The sequence below is a fragment of the Bactrocera neohumeralis genome, chromosome 4, assembly GCF_024586455.1.
Source record: "Bactrocera neohumeralis isolate Rockhampton chromosome 4, APGP_CSIRO_Bneo_wtdbg2-racon-allhic-juicebox.fasta_v2, whole genome shotgun sequence".
NCBI classification, from domain to species: Eukaryota; Metazoa; Arthropoda; class Insecta; order Diptera; family Tephritidae; genus Bactrocera; species Bactrocera neohumeralis.
Window position 1 is genome coordinate 45,606,005 of NC_065921.1, and position 20,203 is coordinate 45,626,207.

The window sequence follows — 20,203 nt, forward strand, 5'->3', positions numbered from 1 at the left end:
ATTTTCAATGCTTCAAAGTGTACGAGCTCAGGCAAATCACTCAACGACGTACTATACACTGGCCTGACCTTACAACCTGATCTCGTGCTGTTAATACTAAATTGGCGCATGTTAAAATATGTTTTTAAAGGCGATGTAGAGAAAATGTACATAGAAATTCTAGTACACAAAGATGACCAAGACTTCCAGCGCATTGTCTTCCGCAAATCAAGAAATAGTCCAATCAGCGACTACAAGCTTAAAACCGTCACCTTTGGCATCAATAGAGAACCCTCAAAAATCTGCGTCGATATGTATTCACGATCATACGTATACATACATACATATGTATTTACGCATGTTTGTAGGCGAAGCTGCTACAGCGGCAAGGGGTGACAATCGGCGGCCATTACTTTACTTATGCCATAGAACTTCTATTGCTACGAATATGGAAATGACAACGAAATAATGCAAATATGCATATTTCTAATGTCATTAATTTCTTTGAAGAAATGAATGATCCTGAGAAGTATAGTCTTAACTTTTCAACGGCCAACGCAGAGCGTTTCAAAAGGAATTCATTCATTAAAATCACCACTCAGAAGTCGTCTTATCCGTTGTAAGCGAATGATTTTCGAAGAAACATCATTTCTAATATGCCACAAGACAAAATTAGAAATGAACTTCTTAACCTCACGCTGTCAGATAAAACGAAAATATTTCGTCATCGTGGGTCGATTTCCAAAAAATGTAAATGAAGACCGTATGGCTAAATGAGCCTTAGTCGCCTGCCCCACACCACACCTACACCCATCACTAACACGCACACTCACCACACTCACCTCGACATCACCACACTCCACATCAACACCAACCACACGCGCGAGCGCAGGATCCACACACTAAAACACACACCACATCACTCCACTGAAAAAGGGTCCGCTTTGCACAAGCCAGTCCAGATTCGACCGCTTTCGAAACCACGTCGCTTTCCGCCACCGCTGCGCAACGTTCCCTCTTCATCCTTCACTTAATTCGCTCATTGTGTGCCGATCACCATCGTGTTGATTATATCGGTGAAAACCCATATTAATTACGTGAAATTCACTGAGGAAGCTTACTTAAATCGCTTATTGTGTGCGGATCATCATTATTGAACAAATAACCATACTGTCTAGTGTTAGTGACACCTTACAAATTAAGTGAAATTACTTTTTACTGAAACAAATACACGAACAAGGAGATAAAACCGGCTTTCATTTAAAAAGAAAACCACGAAAGGTAACAAATGGTAAGTCAGTCCCGCAGTGATTAAAACACCGTACTTCACAGGATCATTTCTGTAGTGAAGTATAGTCTTAATTTTTCAAAGACCAACGCAGGGTATTTCAACAAAAGGGCACATAAATTAGTTGAGAATTCGCAGAAATGAAATACAATGGAAAGAAAAAGCAGTATAACTTCAATAATGAACAAGCATACAAACATACATATGCGCAGCAGCAGCAAGGAAAGAGGTAACAATCGGCGATCCCTTGTATATTTCTTTCATGCTTAACCAAACCATAATTAGGACAACGCAATACAGGAGTCAATGGTGGTCGAGGTGGTAAGAGCTTCAAAAGTTACGACGAGCACGTAGGTACGTAGGTTCGAATCCCAACAGAATTTATTTTTAATTGAATATGTCACCAACCAAAAATTGAAACATGGTTCTACAAAAACAACAACAGCATAAGCATGGCAACATTGTGTTGTTGGTAGAAAAGCCGAGCTGTGCCGAAAGAAACGAACAAACGATCGCCGATTGTCACCGCTTCGCTTGCTGCTCGAACATCTTCGCAGACAAGGTTGCGTAGATTCATATTGAGCAAGGGGCAAGGGGTTGCGTAGATTCATATTGAGCAAGGTTGTGCAACCTGAATCTATCGCAACCTTTTCCGAACTCGTATAAGAAGTATAACTTCAAAAAGGAAGCCTTATTAGATTGATTTCCTTAAATTTGAAACGGCCAGTACAACAAAACCCAATGGAATTCGATAACATATCAATTTTCATATACAATTGAGTCAATATCTGCAATGTCCACTATTACAAAACGCCAAATACTTTCCTCGGTGGCAAAACTTTTCGACCCCGGAGGATGGCTTTCGCCAATAATGATTCAAGCAAAAATTCTCATTCAAGAATTGTGGCAAGATGGCACTGAATGGGATGAACAGGTAACACCTGTGCGTTTAACAAAATGGTTTCAATTTGCTAACAACTTGCATACAATATCAGATATTCGAATTCCTCGACGGGTAAATTTCACCCCTAACATTAACATGATAATAAAATATCTGCACACCTCTTGGTAGCCAAAGCCAAAGTTGCACCTTTGAAGACATTCAGTCTGCCACGGCCTGAACTGAATGGTGCTCTTTTGTTAGCAAAATTAATTTCAACAGTTCAAACCCATCTCAAATTAACCGATCATAAAACGTATCTTTGGTCAGACTTAGAATAGTCTTAGCGTGGTTAGAACAACCACCCTATACCTGGAAGACCTATGTATCTAATCGAATATCTCAAATTTTAGACTTAGTTGGCCTCAATTCTCTAAATTTGAGATTTTGAGTTAGAGACAATTTTTGAGACTTGAGACGATTTTGCTATTCTGTAAGTGACAGTCACAAAATCTATTACATTTAATTATTCAGAGATGTTTTTAAACTTGAATGAAAATAAATATGTCGATAACAAATATTAAATTTTCTATAACATAGTCAAAAAACATAATTATCAATAAAAGTAAAAACATATGTTGACTTTGTTTTATAATATTTAAGAAATGTATGTAAAATTGATTTATTTTTAACCTTTTCGTGTTTGAGTTGCTTACAAAATAGAAAATAACTACAATCGATTAATATCTGTGATGATCTCTATCCAGTATATTCAAAATGGCAGACAAGAGTTCTTTTTGGTTTTGTGACCTGCTAATTAACAGGTCTCAAGTTTGAGTCAATATTTTGAGACTAACGCTAGAGACTGTTTAGTGAATAGTAACTAGTCACAAATTGAGATTTTACCTCAAAATGTCTCAAATAGACACTAGAGACTGGTTACAGAATCCCGCTATTAGTCTCATCACATACACCCAAACTCGCTATTTCAGTCGAGAAAGAACAAAGCTGCTCGAAAGACGACCACTTGAAAAGGGAAGCTCTCTTCTCGTCTTAGATCCATTTTTGGACTCTAAGGGATTAATAAGGGCAAATGAAAGATTAGCGAACTCCAGCCTTAGTTATAACGAACGGCATCCCATCATTATTCCAGAGAAATCCCGTTTCACTTACCTATTTCTAGCATATTTGCACCAGCTTACACTGCATAGTGAGCATCGCTTAATGCAAGAATTCTATATACCGCGACTAAAGCCACAAATCAAAAGGACGATTTTCATGTGTAAACCATGTACCACGTACAAACACAAAATGCGTACGCAGATCATGGCAGCTTTACCACCTGCACCCTGCAACTATGCTCTACCCTTTACCATCACTGGGGTTGATTTTGCTGGACCTTTCCAGATAAAGGCCTCCATGTTAAGGTCTTCTTCATTTAGAAAAGGTTTTTTTTTATAGTAGGAGGAAGCATCGAAAGCCGGAGTGCGGGACTTTAATCCGCTAAACCTAACCTACTCCCACCTTATGTCTCTCCCACGGGACCACTGGACAAAGTATTACTTCATGGGAGAGAAGAAGACGTTTAAGTCTCCTCCATTGCACGGACTGACTGACGCCTAATCTGTTCTAAATGTCTCAATTTTGTCATAATTAGATTTGCCGCTCCGCTAACAGCTTTCCACTTTACAGAGGACTCGCACATAAGTGCAGTCAAATTTTCCACCGTGAAACTACCCCCCTAACACTTGAAAACCGAGGGCAATAAAAGAACACGTGTTCAGAGTCTTCTATACACTCTGTACACGTCGGACAGTATGGACTAAAGTCATGACGATATTTGAATAAGTAGCTTCTGAAGCAACCATGCCCACTGAGTATTTGGGTAAGGTGGTAGTCAAGGTCCCCATATTGTCTACCTATCCACGAATGTATGTCCGAAATCCGTCGGTAGGGCCACCGTCCTTTGCATGAATTTTGCCACCGCTGCTGCCACATTTCAATGCTTTTAATTCTCTCTCCTCTTCATGCAGTAGTAGACATATCTGACAAGTTATATATTCGCGCGAATTCGTCTCCCTGGATGTCAATCGGCGTCATACTGGCTAATACCTCAGCAGCGTCATTTGAAATGGTTCTGAAAGCACTTATCACGCGTATTGCTGAAAGCCTATGCACTGTGTTAAATCGTCTAGCATATGATTTTATTTCTAGCGCCTGTATCCATATTGGAGCCGCATACAGGATAACTGAACTTATTACCTTAGCTATTAAACATCGTCGGCTGGAACGCACACAGCTTTTATTTGCCATCATTCTAGATAACGCATTATATATTTTATTTGCTTTACGCGACGCATTTTCCAAGTGTTCCTTGAACTTGAGTCACGATGCCACTATTACCCCAAGGTACTTCAACTGCGGCTGTGAAGTAATCTAATAATTCTCCTATGGTGAGCGATATTTTCTCCTCAATTTTCCTGGAGCTTATGAGCAGGACTTCTGTTTTCTGCTCAGCAAGCTCTAGACTCATGGTAGCAAACCATCGGCGCAAACCATTTATGCTGTCATTGTATTTGATCCGAAGGTCATCCAGATGTTTAGCTACAGCTACCACTATGAGGTCATCCGCATATGCGATTGTTTTCACATTTTTTGGTTGCGGTATTCTTAACACCCCGTCGTACATCAGGTTCCATAGCAGCGGGCCTAAAACCGAGCCTTGCGGTACTCCACTGGAGATAGTGTAGCTCTGAGTGCCCTCGTCCGTCTCGAATAGCAATCTCCTATTTTGAAAGTAACTCATTATAATATTTATCAGATAATGAGGAGCGTGTATATCGTGTAGGGCTTTTATTATATTTTCCCATTTTGCGGAGTTGAACGCGTTTTTTACATCCAGGGTTATTAGCGCGCAGTATTTTTTTGTACCACCTTTCCACCTTTTTCCACTTATTGCACATTTCGCAGTGTCGACTACTTCTCTTAGTGCGTCAATAGTGGACCTCTTCTTAATAAAACCGTATTGTCTCTCCGATAATCCGCCGGCTTTTTGGATTGCTATCTCCAAGTGGTTTCTTACAATGCTTTCGTACACTTTCCCAATTGTGTCGAGCATGCAAAGAGGTCGATAAGATGAAGGTTCTTCTGGTGGCTTTTTTGGCTTTGGCAGTAGAACCAGACGCTGTATCTTCCACGGATCGGGGAATACCCCTTCTAATATACACGCATTGTACATGTTAATAAATAAACTGGGCCTTAGAGTTATGGCTTCTTTAAGGGCTCTATTTGGTATACCATATATTCCAGGCGCTTTGGAGTTTTTGATTTTTTTCGCAATAGCCAATAGTTCGTCTTCTGTGACTAATAGGGGTGGCTCCGTAGCTTCGTTTCGTCTAATATAGGAAATGGAGGCATGTGTCGGGAATAACGTTTCAACAACATTTTTCATAAATAATGCATTCTTGGGTTGCTGCGACTTAGTTTTGAACTTCGACATACAAATTTTGTATGCCGTTCCCCAGGGGTCTATGTTGGCTTCTTCGCAGAGCTTTTCGAAACAGGATCTCTTACTACGGATAATGGCTGACTTCAGGAGCTTTTTTTGGCATTTAAATGCTTCTCTGAGGCTGATTTCGTTATCGCATCCCTGGTTACGCTGTAGGCGGCGTCTAGCTGAGTGACAGAGCTTCCTCAGCTTGGCAATTTCGTCGTTCCACCAGTATACCGGCTTTCGATTGTTATAGTATCTCGTCCTTTTTTTTTTTTTTGTAATAATTTGTTTATTTGCAATCTATCTTAAAAATAATAAGCAAATTAAATAACCTGTTTACAATTTAACTTATATTATTGATCTCCAGTGAGGTCAATAATAATATACCAATATGTTTTTCAAACATATATATTCAGAATATTAAGTTATCTTTTAATTCATAGTTTATTGTTCTTACATTTATTTCCTGAACGGAAGGTCTAATACATGATATCGTTTGAGTCTATTAATTTCGTTAGTTTCATCTAGTAGCGTAATTGCCAAGGTATTAGTATGATAACTGATCCTGCGTAAGTAATTTGAGCTAAGTTTATTTACTTCGTTTTTAACAAATGGTATGTTAAGGTCTGAATGAATGGCTTTATTAGTGATAAACCAGGGAGCATTTGAAATTAGCCTTAAGGTTTTTGACTGGTATCTTTGTAAAATTTCTAAATTTGAATTACAAGCAGTACCCCAAAGTTGCACCCCATAAGTCCATATAGGTTTTAATATAGCTTTCTATAAAAGTAGTTTTGTTTCAAGGTATAGCGGGGATTTATGTCCGACTAGCCAATATAATTGCTTGGATTTTATTTTCAATTGATTATTTTTGGCCTGAATATGACATTTCCATGTTAAACGTTTATCCAAGTGCATGCCGAGGTATTTAACTCTATCACATTTTGGAATGATATTGGCATTAAGTCGAAGGGGGGGGGGCAATCACCTCGTCTTAGTGTAAATACAATATGCACAGATTTATTTGTGTTTACTTTAATTTTCCAGCGGTCTAGCCAAGTCTGTATTGCGTTTAGTTCTCTTTGAATTAAATTTGATGCCTCAGTTGGAGAATGATTTGAAGCAAGTAGAGCAGTGTCATCAGCATATGTGGCAATGAGTACGTTTTCAGTTACGGGTATATCGGATGTAAAAATGGTATATAGAACTGGGCCCAGTACGCTTCCCTGTGGTACTCCTGCTTGGATATATGTTACATCTGATGTTTCATCTCGTACTTTTACATAGAACGATCTTTGGGTTAAATAAGACTTTAGAATTAGATAAAACGATGAGGGCAAGATCTTTTTAAGTTTATACAGTAGGCCACTATGCCAGACTTTATCAAATGCCTGTTGTATATCCAAAAAGGCGGCTGAGCAGAACTCTTTACGCTCAAAAGAATCAACAATGAAGTTAACAACACGGTGGCATTGTTCGGGTGTACCATGATGGCGGCGAAATCCAAATTGATGTTCAGGTATAACATTGTTATCTTCTAGTATTGGCAAAACTCTACGCAAAAATATTCTTTCACATATTTTTTTTTAGAATAATGTCAATAAGCTGATAGGCCTGTATGAAGTTAATTCATTTTCCGGTTTGCCTGGTTTCGGAATCATAATAATTTCTGCACACTTCCACTGCGTAGGAAAATGATTTAGTCTTAATATTGAATTAAATATTAGTACAATGAACATAATTCCTTTCTTTGGCAGGCATTTAGCTACTTTTGCGTCAACTTTGTCATATCCTGGGGATTTCTTTGTACTTAGTTTCTCGATTTCACATCGAATTTCAGTAGGTGTGATATTCTTGATTGGCAGAGACAATTGGCACGGGGCATTAAGGGATTGCAATACATCAGCGCCGTTGTTACTACTACTACTGTTGAAGGGAGTGAACGTTGTTTCAAGATATTTCGCATAAGCGTTAGCTTTACTTTTGTCTGCTCTACACCATATATTATTAGAATCTTTTATAGGGACATTTCTTTTTTTGGGACGTTTTAAGTATTTGGTAGCATTCCATATTTTGTTATCATCAGTATTTCTGTAATTTAAACCTCGTATATATTCTGAAACCGATTTATTTCTGAAGTCTTTCAGTTTTTCTTTAAGCTCCATTGTAGCTTTATTTAGATCAGTTTTATGACTTGGATTTCTATAAGTTTGCCATTGTTTTCGTATACGCCTTTTACGCTGAATCAGCGCTCTTATCTCAGCAGACATATGAACGCATTTGTGAGATGTGAATTCATTGCTCTTTTGGGGAGTAGCAACAAATGCTGCTTCATGAATAAGATTCGTAAAACTTTCAACTGCATAATCCAGTTCCGTTGAACTTTGGATTGAAATGTAAATTTTACGTTTTGTGTTATCCAATCTTGAAAAGTACTTATTTCACTTTTGTTGTTTAAATTTTTATATTTTCTTTGGTTAATATTTACCACAGTGTTGTAACTAATAATAAGAGGCGAGTGATCTGAGCTTAGTTCTTGTGAGCTTGCAATATCTAGCAGTTGGGGTGGTATGCCTCTATACACTGCAAAGTCGAGTAAGTCAGGGATTTTTAAGGGATCACTCGGCCAGTAGGTAGGCTCACCAGTTGAAAGCGTGGATAAATTGTTTTTGACTATGCATTTATAAAGTTCTCTACCTTTTGGGTTGAGTGTACGTGAACCCCACCAGGGATGCTTAGCGTTGTAGTCACCTCCCACAAAAAATCTGTGGCCGAGAGAGTTAAAAAATTGTTCATATTCAAAAGTAGTGATATTATGTCTTGGTGGTGTATACAAGGCATAAATTTTCAAGTCCATGTTGTTGCAATTAATTTTTATCCCAGCGGCTTGTATTTGCAACGTTTGTATTGGCTCAAGTATATCATATTTAATGTTACTTTTAGTAAGAATAGCACTGCCAGCATGACCCCTGTTACTAGGATGGTTAGAGGTGATTATTGATAATTTTTAATTTTAACGAACGTTTTATTTGTAAAATGAGTTTCTGACAGTAGCATAATATCAATAAAATTTGTATTTAAAAAGACTTCAGTTTCTAAAGCATGACGGGATAAGCCATTGGCATTCCATATTGCTAATCTTAAATTCACTTGCATAGTTTATTAAGAAGTAAAGACATCATACTAAGCAGTGTGTTTGTTAGTTATATTTGCTTAGTTAGCAATTGCTCAATTTTTTCTACTGTGTTTTGTCCGTTCGTGTCATTGCTGTTTACATTACCTTTTACAACATTAGCATACGGTTGCTCAGTGTTGTTATTTGTGTAATTATTGGTGTAGTTTACGCTCTCTTTATTGCCCGGAGCTGAAAGGTTGTGTAGGCTTGTGTTTTTATTCTCCTTTGTACGATTTGGAGCTTGCGGTTTATTTCGAATAAGTTGTTGATACACAGCACAACCTTTGTAATTCGTTGTGTGATTTTGGAGGCAATGTACACAGGTAGGCAAAATTTCTTTGGGTTTGGTGCATTCTGCAGTTGAGTGCATTAAGTTACATTTTACGCACTTAAATGGTTTTTTGCAGTAAGTTTTGGTATGTCCAAACTCTTGGCATCGATAACACTGAACTATATCATTTGTTTGACGAGGTGCTTTCACCTTAATAATTGCATTGTTTATATGCTTAATTTCATAAATTTCTTTGTTGTTGGAGCTCGGTTCCAAATCAACAAAGAACATTGGCAGCGGTAGTTTCGTCAATCTGCTCTTGACATTTGATATGTTTCGCACTTTATGACCTAATTGTGTAATTTGATTCACAATTTCTTCAGTCGAGGTGGAATGGTGAATTCCTTTTATCACCACCCTGTATGCTCTTTCTTGTTTAGGTTGATATGTATGAAAACTAATTTTGTTACTGTCTAGGTGTTTTACAATTTTTCTGTATGAGTCTATATTATTTATCATAAGGCGTATTTGCCCATCTCTAAGCGACTTATAACTGAAATCTTTCTAAACAATTACACTTGCAATAAAGCTTATCATTTCACCAATATTAACTACTCCTGGTATGATTAACGGGGGTGGTTTTGGAATACTCGGCCCTTCTACTTCATTCGCTGACACATTAATATTTCCGCCTGATTTCGGAAAGTCTTCGTCATCATCACTTAGTATATCAAACCGATTTGGATGTATAATAATTTGTTTTTTGTTCTGATACAATTTAGGAGATTCAGCACTGCCGCGTTTTCCGTTTCTGGGTGCAATAATTTGCCACACATGAGCATCACTTTCATTGTTTGTATTTTTCCCTGTAGCATTCATTGTGCAATGCTAAGCAGAGGCAGCTTATTAGTCAGTATGTATCACTTTTCGCTGTTTTCTTTTGCTTACTATAAACACGAAATTAATTTTACTTTCACAACCAGTAACTCACACTTGTCGATAAGGCACGTTAGGTCACTAGAACGGTCAATCAACGACTGTGTATCTCGTCCTGCGCATAGTTGCATCGTATGCTGCAACTAGTTCCTTCCGCACAGCGGATACTAAATGGGCTGCGTTTTCGCCTGATGCATTTGCCGTACTCCAGACACTCTCAAAAACGTCAGTATCAAATTCCTTTTGCCGCCAACTTCGTTTTCGGAAGGTATTTCTCGGACAGTATTCCGTTTCTTGGGAGAACGAGACTTCAGCCATTATAGCCATATGGTCGCTATTTGTGTACATATCTGACACTTTCCACTTAGTATGCCTGCTAAGCGCGTCGTTGGCAAACATTAAATCTATTATTGAACCTTCATTTCCCTTTTGAAAGGTATTTTGTGTGCCACTGTTTAGAATCGTAAGGTTTGTTCGACTCAAAAATTCTAGAATGAGGCGACCACGATGATTAGTAATTCTGCTACCCCATGCAGTAGACCATGCGTTAAAATCTCCCGCTATTATGATTGGCGATTTGCTTCTGATTTCTAGGGATAGCTCTAGGAGAAAGTCTTCAAATTCGCTAATTGTTGCACTAGGACGAGCATAGCAGCTTACAAAAAATATTCCTTGTATGTTCGCCCATGTAAAGCCGTTATGGGTTTCGTTGGAACGTGATGTGAAGGCTTGACCTTTGCAGGCCCATATTGCCGTCTTGCCACTTATATCTTTATTCCAAGTGCTTTCCGAACGTTGAGAATATTATTCGCTTAATAGAGCGACATCTATGTTTTCTTCTAGCACTGTCTGTTTTAGAAGGTCTTGTGCTGCAGCGCAATGGTTGAGATTTAATTGCAATATCTTCATTATTTCATTGACTTCAGCATATCTGCATATTTAGGACAAACCGTACTTAGAACGGAGTGCTCCCCTTTGCAGAGCATACAACTTGGGGAATTTGTACATGACTTTGCTACGTGACCTGGGGTTCCGCAACGTGTACAAAGGGAAGACCTATCAATGGGGCTGCAACATTTGTGTGCTATATGTCCAATTTGGAAACACCTAAAACAACGAGTAATAGGTGAAAATTCCCGGAGGCGACAGATAGACCACCCGATCTTAACTTTACCACACTTGAGTAAAGTTTTGGCATCCTCAGCTCGTAGGCATATAAGGGCTATTTGAGTGCCACTTCGAGTTTTCCGCAGATTTTTTATATTTTGCTTCACCAGGTTTTGGATCCGACACTCCTTTCGTAATACCTCACAGATTTCTTCAGGGGTGGTTATCTCGTCCAAGTCTTTGCACATGATGGTAATATTATGGGATTTTGGCTGTATTACGGCCATCTCACCAATAACTCCTTCTAGGGTGCTTTCGAACGTTTCGGCTCTATTTTTTGCTTGATTTTTTAGTTCAATCTGTAGGTCTGCTTTGAGGGTTTTTCTAATGTACCTCACATTTGAACCCAGTTCTTCAAGGCCTTTGTCACATTTTATTTTCTTCAGTATATCGGCATACGATCTGATTCTCTTCTCGATCGGTTTCTTCTTTCTAACAACGTCTATCCATTTCTCGCCTGCGGTCTTGTCTCCCAAACCGTCTTTGTGCATGAGTTTAGTGACCTCACTATATGTTGCTTGCACTTTGTGGCTCATGTTTTTGGGCTTCTTGGCGGCAAATATCCCAATACCTAGCGTGGTCTCTTCGGTGCATTTTTTTCACTTTGAATAGGTACCTGCGACGCTTTCCCTACCATGACTCTTTTCGATGGATTCTCCTGCTTTTCATACAAGCTTGTGATGCAGCTTACTAGATCACGCATTGCTTGATTTATATGTCTCTGTCCGGACATCATGCTTTCGAGCTCTCTAATTTTTATACCCAATTTGGAGAAAATATTGGGATTTTCACTATTCTGAGGCTGCTCAGATTTACCGCCTTTGTCTGTTTGGTCGGCATTTTCACATCTTTTTGCTGATCCAGCAGCGGCGAATTCTTCATGTTTGCCTTTTGGAGGCGTTCTCAAAATTTTTGAGTTCCTCCGAAAAGGATTCTCTGGTGTACATCCCAAACTATTCTCAGAGGCCATATCTCTGCCAGAAAACAGTTGGAAACACCTGTCAGTGGGTACGTAACCCAAAACAAAACGAATAAGGAGAAGAAGGAGAAACGAAACAAAAAAAAAAAACAGCTGTTTGACCAAATCAAAACGGCAAAAAAATAATTGAGTGCACGTTTTGATTCGCTGTTACTTGGGGAAATTCCTATTTAATTTTTATTTAAATTTGCCAAAAAGGGGCAGGTAAGTGCTAAATAAATATATTCTAATGAACCAATTTTTGTACTTATCTAATTTTGTTATTAGCATCCAGTCTATTAAAAGTCCAGTTCCAGTCTCCCGGTAAGTCCCAAACAGAAACAAGCTTTCTATCGCTTTAAAAGACCACAAAATTCTTGGAGATATCCTAGACCACTAAAAAAACACGTCTACTTTCACTGAGTATCAGAAAAAAAAATGTGGCTGTCTTTGTATGACTTACGACAAAGGCAGTACACCTCGAGCTTTGTTCAGGCCAGACTACTGCGGCTTTTCTTGCAGCATTTACACGCTTTGTCGGACGACGCGGATTTCCTCCAAAAATAATGAGCGATAATGGGAAAAACTTTGTCGGAGCCCTAAGAACAACAGAGAATGAGTTTATAAACTTCATGAAAGAAGTTTCCCCTGAAATTGTTAACAAATATGCACCCCAAGGGATCGATTGGCAGTTTATACCTCCATGTTCTCCACATATGGGTCCCATTTAAAGAAATCGGCTGGTAATCATAATTTCAATTATGAGGAGTTTACTATACTACTCACTCGTATTGAAGTCGGATTAAATTCAAGACCTATATCATCACTCTCGCAAGATCCCTCCGATTTCACAGCCCTTACACCTGGACACTTCCTCAGAGGAGCCCATCTTCTCGCCATACCTGAGACAGAAGGAGATTCACCCACTTTAATAAATCGATGGGAATGAATCAAGACTCTCCATCACCAATTCAGCCACAGATGGAAGGAAGACTATCTTAAAGATCTCCATAAGAGATATCGATGGAAAACGATCCGGAAGGAATCCAGTACAGGCGAATGCGTCATCATACAGTACGAATGGCGAAGGCCATCGTAGGGCGAAGGGCGACTAGGCCGCATTAAAAAGGTACACCAGGGACGAGATGGTCATATTAGAGTGGTAGATGTACGAACACAAACTGGCATTCTAACTCGACCGTTGGTAAAATTGTGTTTCTTTCCGACCACCGAATAACTGATTACACAAACTCCGCGAAATCAAACGCATAAAATAAATAACATTAAAACCGACAATTAATTCGTTTAACCCTAAGTATTACCGTTATACAAACGATACATGCAAACCTAAAACCAATGAGCGATACCAATTGAACCGTAAAAAATAAGAACAGTATATGATGATATATGTATCTATCTCTAAAAACAAATACCCAATTACATAATTTAATCCATGAACCATACAATGTTTTAATATAGTACATTCCTATTCCTATAGAAATGGACATAGAAGACATCCAAATTACTCCCAAGACTGTGAAGTCCGCGATTGCTGTACCTTGAGCATCAGCTCCACCCATCGCCGCACCAAGGACACGAAGAGTCTTGAGTCCGCTAAGGCAATCATCTGTACACCTAGGGATACATATGAAGATCCATTTGAAGAAAATTTGCCTCCACGATGCAGCTTATGCCATCGACCCCACGTTCTGAAGAGGTGCACTATCTTCAAAAGCATGAAGCTAGACAACACGAGGATCCTATCCAGCGCCGAAGAGTGCACCATTCCAGGCGCACCAGGCTAGCGCAGTCACGACCACCTGCGCCAAACTACGGTCATCGTAATCAACAATGCAATCCAACTGGACTGAACGCCGTAGTGAACACTCTGCAACGGTTGCAAAGACTTCTAGGCGATTAATCCGCCTAGGGAGGCCGGGATGTTTATGCAACATCCGGTCTTGCGATATTTTGCTACGCCGCACATATCATCCTCGCAGCACTCATCGCACAAAACCCACACACAACATACCAAAAGGTCACTCAACCCATTGCAACGCAACATATCATCCACACAACCACAGCTACACATCATACCAACCACACTACACACCAACACTTCGCTTTTCACACCACCCACAACCGATATAAAATGATTGGTCAGATCGGAATGGGCGCTTTTTTCGTTTTTACCCGTGACTTCGCAGGTTTTCGCCAAAGGGGGTCCGTCGAAGCAACCTTGATTAAAAATTTAAAATGGTTAGTGAAACCATTTGAAACCAAAGTGCTAATAAAATTTTATACAAAGTCTTCTTTGAACATTTTTTGTAAATACAAAATAAGCATTTATTAAAGGGAAACTGTCACCGACATCAGAACAAAAGGAATACAACTAAACATAAGGAAATTAGTTCTAATGCAGCATTAGTTTAATTTTTAGGAAAATTCAGATAACGAAAATAATTTGTAGAGTCATTGAGTTCCTCTTCTTCTTTTGCGCACTTTGAAAGGAATCTTACATTTGCCCACGACTGGTGGTCCTAATCTTCCAATTTGAAAATAATTTCGAATGCATCTCATTCCTTTAGAGTGAGAGCTATTTCCTTGCTCATTTGAAGAGCTTTATTGCTACAGTCGCAAATTGTACCCACTTTGCAGTGATTTCATATACTAGTTGTACCAGTCAGAAATGTTATCTAACCATTCGAAGATTTGCTGATATTCCAAATATAATTTCATTATATAAATGGCTGAGACATAAATAAGCAAACAGAGAAAGCAACAAGTAAGGAAGGGCTAAGTTCGGGTGTCACCGAACATTTTATACTCTCTCATGATAAAGTGATAATCGAGATATCATTATCCGTCATTTACATATTTTTCAAATACCGTATTTGTGTATACTTAGTTTTATTCCGCTGTCATCATTGGTTCCTAATGTATATATTATACAGAGAAGGCATCAGATGGAATTCAAAATAGCGTTATATTGGAAGAAGGCGTGGTTGTGAACCGATTTCACCCATATTTCGCACATGTTATCAGGGTGTTAAGAAAATATTATATACCGAATTTCACTGAAATCGGTATAGTAGTTTCTGAGATATGGTTTTTGGTCCATAAGTGGGCGACGCCACACATATTTTCAATTTAAAAAAAAAAGCCTGGGTGCAGCTTCCTTCTGCCATTTCTCCCGTAAAATTTAGTGTTTCTGACGTTTTTTGTTAGTCGGTTAACGCACTTTTAGTGATTTTCAACATAACCTTTGTATGGGAGGTGGGCGTGGTTATTATACGATTTTTGAACTGTGTATGAAAACGCCTGGAGAAAACGACTCAGTAGAGTTTGGTTGACATAGCTATAGTAGTTTCCGAGATATGTACAAAAAACTTGGTAGGGGGCGGGCCACGCCCACTTTTCCAAAAAAAATTACATCCATGCGATCCTTTGTGCCAAATTTCACTTTAATATCTTTATTTATGGCTTAGTTATGACACTTTATAGGTTTTCGGTTTTCGCCATTTTGTGGGCGTGGCAGTAGGCCGATTTTGCCCATCTTCGAACTTAACCTTCTTATGGAGCCAAGAAATACGTGTACAAAGTTTCATCATGATATCTCAATTTTTACTCAAGTTACAGCTTGCACGGACGGACGGACGTACAGACGGACGGACAGACGGACAGACAGACAGACATCCGGATTTCAACTCTACTCGCCACCCTGATCACTTTGGTATATATAACCCTATATCTGACTCTTTTAGTTTTAGGACTTACAAACAACCGTTATGCGAACAAAACTATAATACTCTCCTTAGCAACTTTGTTGCGAGAGTATAAAAACGAGTACCAAAACAATGAAAACTAAAATGAAATGAAACGTTCGTGTGTGTGATATTGATTGAGAACTAGGCCTTTTGTGTTTGTTCATCGTTGAAAATAAATTATGTGGCAAGAACTGCAATACTTTGGACGAAAGTGATAAACGTATATAAAACATTTTCTTGAAAAACTCATTTAGGGTTAATATTATCCAAATTATTGTGGCAAATAAAAAGCTAAATTTTATTTCAGATTTATTATTGTATTATTGAAAAAATGCTAAGAGAAAGTAGGATTCCAAGTGGCGATATAATGGGTTGTCAAAAAAGTCTTGCGGTATTTTTATTGATTTTTTTTTTTATTGAAATTGAAATGAATTTTTGATGGCTCATGCACAGCTCTTGACCGTTTCTACGGCTGCTACTATGCCGGTCTCTTTCGACCAATTCAGCGATTTTATCGCAATTTTCGACGACAGGCCTTCCGGAGCGTGGTGCATCTTCAACCACCTCTACACCAGAACGAAAACGTTGAAACCATCGTTGTGCGGTGGAAATGGAAGTTGTATCGGATCCATAAGCTGCACAAATTTTATTGGCGGCTTGACATGCATTTTTGCCTTTATCATAGTAGTACTGTAAAATATGCCGTATTTTCTCTTTATTTTCCTCCATGTTTGCGACGCTATAACTCACGAACGACTTAAAAGAAACGGCAATCAATCAATCACGTGTTAGCGCGTGAAATGATCTTTCCAAAAAGGTATAGCATGACCCGATGCGACGAATAAAACTAGAACTACGCGCTTTCAGCGCCAACTAACGAAAATACCGCAAGACTTTTTTGACAACCTATTATTTACTAAGGCACGAATTGACTCTCTATATACATTATTGAATAAATAATTTCCTAGCATATTAATAATAATTTGTGATTTGTGACGCACTGAAAAAAAAACATTATGTCTGCTATTATATTAGAGTAAAGTAGCGATCGTTTGCCAGTATATTAAACTAATTTTATTTTATTGCTTGATAAGAGATCAGCTATTTTAATGGGTTACATAAAGTTAAATAAATTTTTAATATGCTCATTTCCATTCTAAAACGTTGTCCATAGGTCCCGATGAATCCAAGACGCCAAAAAAATTAATTTAAACTTGCTTTAAATGCTGTCAATACAAAGAAAAAGAAAATGTATACTTTTTTTGTATTTTATAGGTCATATCTGTATATCACATATTTCCTTTTTAAGGTAGACTGTTTATACATAAAACTTATTTTTTTGTATAATATTAACTTGAATTGAACACTGATGTTAAATGAATAAGGCCCTAACAATCTTACGTCACAAAAAGACATTTTTATATACCACAACTATGTTTTTGAAGTTGCTGTTATATGGGTGCTAAGTATAAGGTATTTTCCAAAGTAAACAGAACTTTTTAAATTTATCGCCCTCTGGTGGCGCCATCTGGTATATGTCGACTGGTGCGATAGAATCTGCTTTCTTCTTTATCGATTGTCCAGTGAGAATTTCATTGATTGGAAGTGAAGTTATTGCGTTTTAAGTTTCAGTATGTTTGTATTATCGGTGCGAAAATGAGCTTCGAACAAAGAGCCAACATTAAATTTTGTTTTAAAACTGGTAAAACTTTTACCGAAACGTTTCAATTGATGTAACAAGTTTATGGCGATGATTGCCTATCCCGTAGCAGAGTGCACGAGTGGTTTCAACGCTTTCAAAGTGGTCGTGAGAACATAAATGACGATTAACATGTGGGCCAATCAAAATTCGTGATCACCGGAAATTCCATCGAAGCTGTGTGTGAATTCATCAAAAATCAGCCGAAATCATCATTGAAATTCATGGAAATAGAATTGAACATCTCCAGAACATCGATTTATCGCATTTTGACGGAACATTTGGGCTTACGAAAGGTGAGTGCACGGATTGTTCCGCATAAATTGACTAACGACCAAAAATTGCTTTCATCGATCGACTCTTATCAGTCGATTATTTGTCCAAAAATCACATTTTAACCATTAACCACTCCCCGTGTTCATTTGAAATATCACCGTGCGACTTTTTCCTTTTCGGAAAAATGCCAACGAGCTAAAACACTCGTTCGACACGCTTTTGGACCGTGCAAAAAGCTATATTAAAGCAGATGGAGGCTATTTTGAATAAAATAAATTGCTTATGCCGAAAAAACCATTTGTTCTGTTTACTTTGCAAAACACCTTTTAATGTTTTCGGCAAACTTATTCATTTTAGGAACAAAGATACACTGTTAACAGTAAAATAGGTCTCTCACTTTAATTGAAATAACTCACAGTTTAGACGATATATGGGGTATAAAATCGTTGTGTTAGGTATATGGGAGCTAAGGGAAGTGTTTGGTCAACAGACAGTAGGTAATTTGTATCTTAGAGCTGGATATTGTAAGCGTGAATTTATTTGTCTCTATCACATTCAATATCGTTTAGATTCGCTTGGTCGGCGCAGCAATATTTCCCCATTGAGATTTTTTTACCCTAAACAGAATATATTCAGTTTGCAAAAAGTTCGTAACACACAAAAGAATATTTCAGAGACCCTATACAATAAATACGTCAATTTTCAGCATGTCTCTTGTGTTGAACACTTATTTATTTGAGAAGACATTTTAAAAATAAGTATTCCGCTTAGAAAATAAGACATGGTAACCCATTCCAAACCTGTTTATAAGCAAAACAAATATTAATTATCGAAAATCACTTTTTTTAATATTCTCCATTAAGACCCATTCTCTTTTGTATGCGTTTGAACAAATTTATAAGCGCTTTTTTTACACTGATTGGGATCTAAAACATGCGTTCCGAAAACTGCCTCCTCAAGTGTAATAAATCCTTTTTGACCTTTTAGTTTAGCTTTTAAGACCGCGAATAAAAAGTAGTAATTTAGTGCTAAGTACCTTATGGTGCATTAGTCATCAAATCGATGTTTTAAGTGCTATAAAATGAAAAGAAGTGGTTCACTGTTCTGCGTTGTTCCAGTGGCATGATTGCGTCATGTTTAGTTTTCCCACAAAAACAGGAAACCATTTGCATAGTAGCGCTTCGCGCGAGTTACGTCTCAGGTTACGTCAACTGACGGCATGCAGTAGTGCACCACATCGCATGATCAGCCAGTACGTGACCAAAACAGCAGACTCGGCATATTTTGAATCTGTTGGAATGTGTGGTACACCCACACATTAGGGCGGACTCGAGTTGCTGATCTGATGGCAGAATCAGTCTGATTCTTGCTACAGAATAGACCGGAACATTATAATTTATAACTGGCGCAGTCGTATCAAAAGAACCAAACTATATTAGCAGTAGTAGCAGCAACACTAAGGAAAAAAAATAAACAACTATATAAGCAGTAGTAGCAGCAACACTAAGAAAAAAAACAACATTTGGAGTTTTCATTAATTACATTTATTAATTTATTTACTTTAATTCAATTTATAATGTTCAAACATTTATATAAAAAACGTATTTAAATTTAATTGAAGCCTTATTTTATTCTACTCTACTTTTCGAATATTGTTCGAGTATTGCTCGAACTAGATATACACACATATATATGTAGTATGTATGTAACTATTGTTCAAAAATGCAAATTACCACAAGTGAAATTGAACTAAAGTGCACAAAATTTTTGTTTGCGAAAAACATGAGAAAATAGTGCTGAAACGTGGTGTTGTGACAAATATTTATTGAATCAAGATTTGAAAAAAAAAATTATAATATATGATATGATAATTATGATTGGAATTATGGAAAATGTAACCAAGGAGGAAATTTCTATTTTAAATAATGATTACAAGAAAAAACTATTTGTACTTAATGATTAAAATTCAATATGGTAATATACATATGTACAACTTAAAAAGCATATATGTATGTAGATCGGTTTTCTTTTTTTGGTACAGATAAAGGAAAAAAAATTTAAAAAATATGTAGATATAAGTTATATATGTATATATAAGTATATAAGTTAAAAAACGTTTTGTTATTTTTATTAAAAAAAATGTTTTCTGGGAGCTATGCTCCTTTATTGAATTCCACTAAAGAACTAAAATTAACAATTAATTATACTTAACTCTAGACCTATGTTTGCCGCTGCAACGGGTACGGAGTTTGCTGACGCTGCGCTTCCCACAGGTTGGCACTTCGCTGACGCAGCGCTTCCCACAGGTTGCCAC

The 20,203-nt window shown here is 37.7% G+C and overlaps 1 pseudogene; it reads right to left on the reverse strand.

The window, feature by feature from the left end:
• Window positions 1-572: 572 nt before the first annotated feature.
• LOC126757681 (small nucleolar RNA U3) lies at window positions 573-760 on the reverse strand (annotated as a pseudogene).
• Window positions 761-20,203: the final 19,443 nt, after the last annotated feature.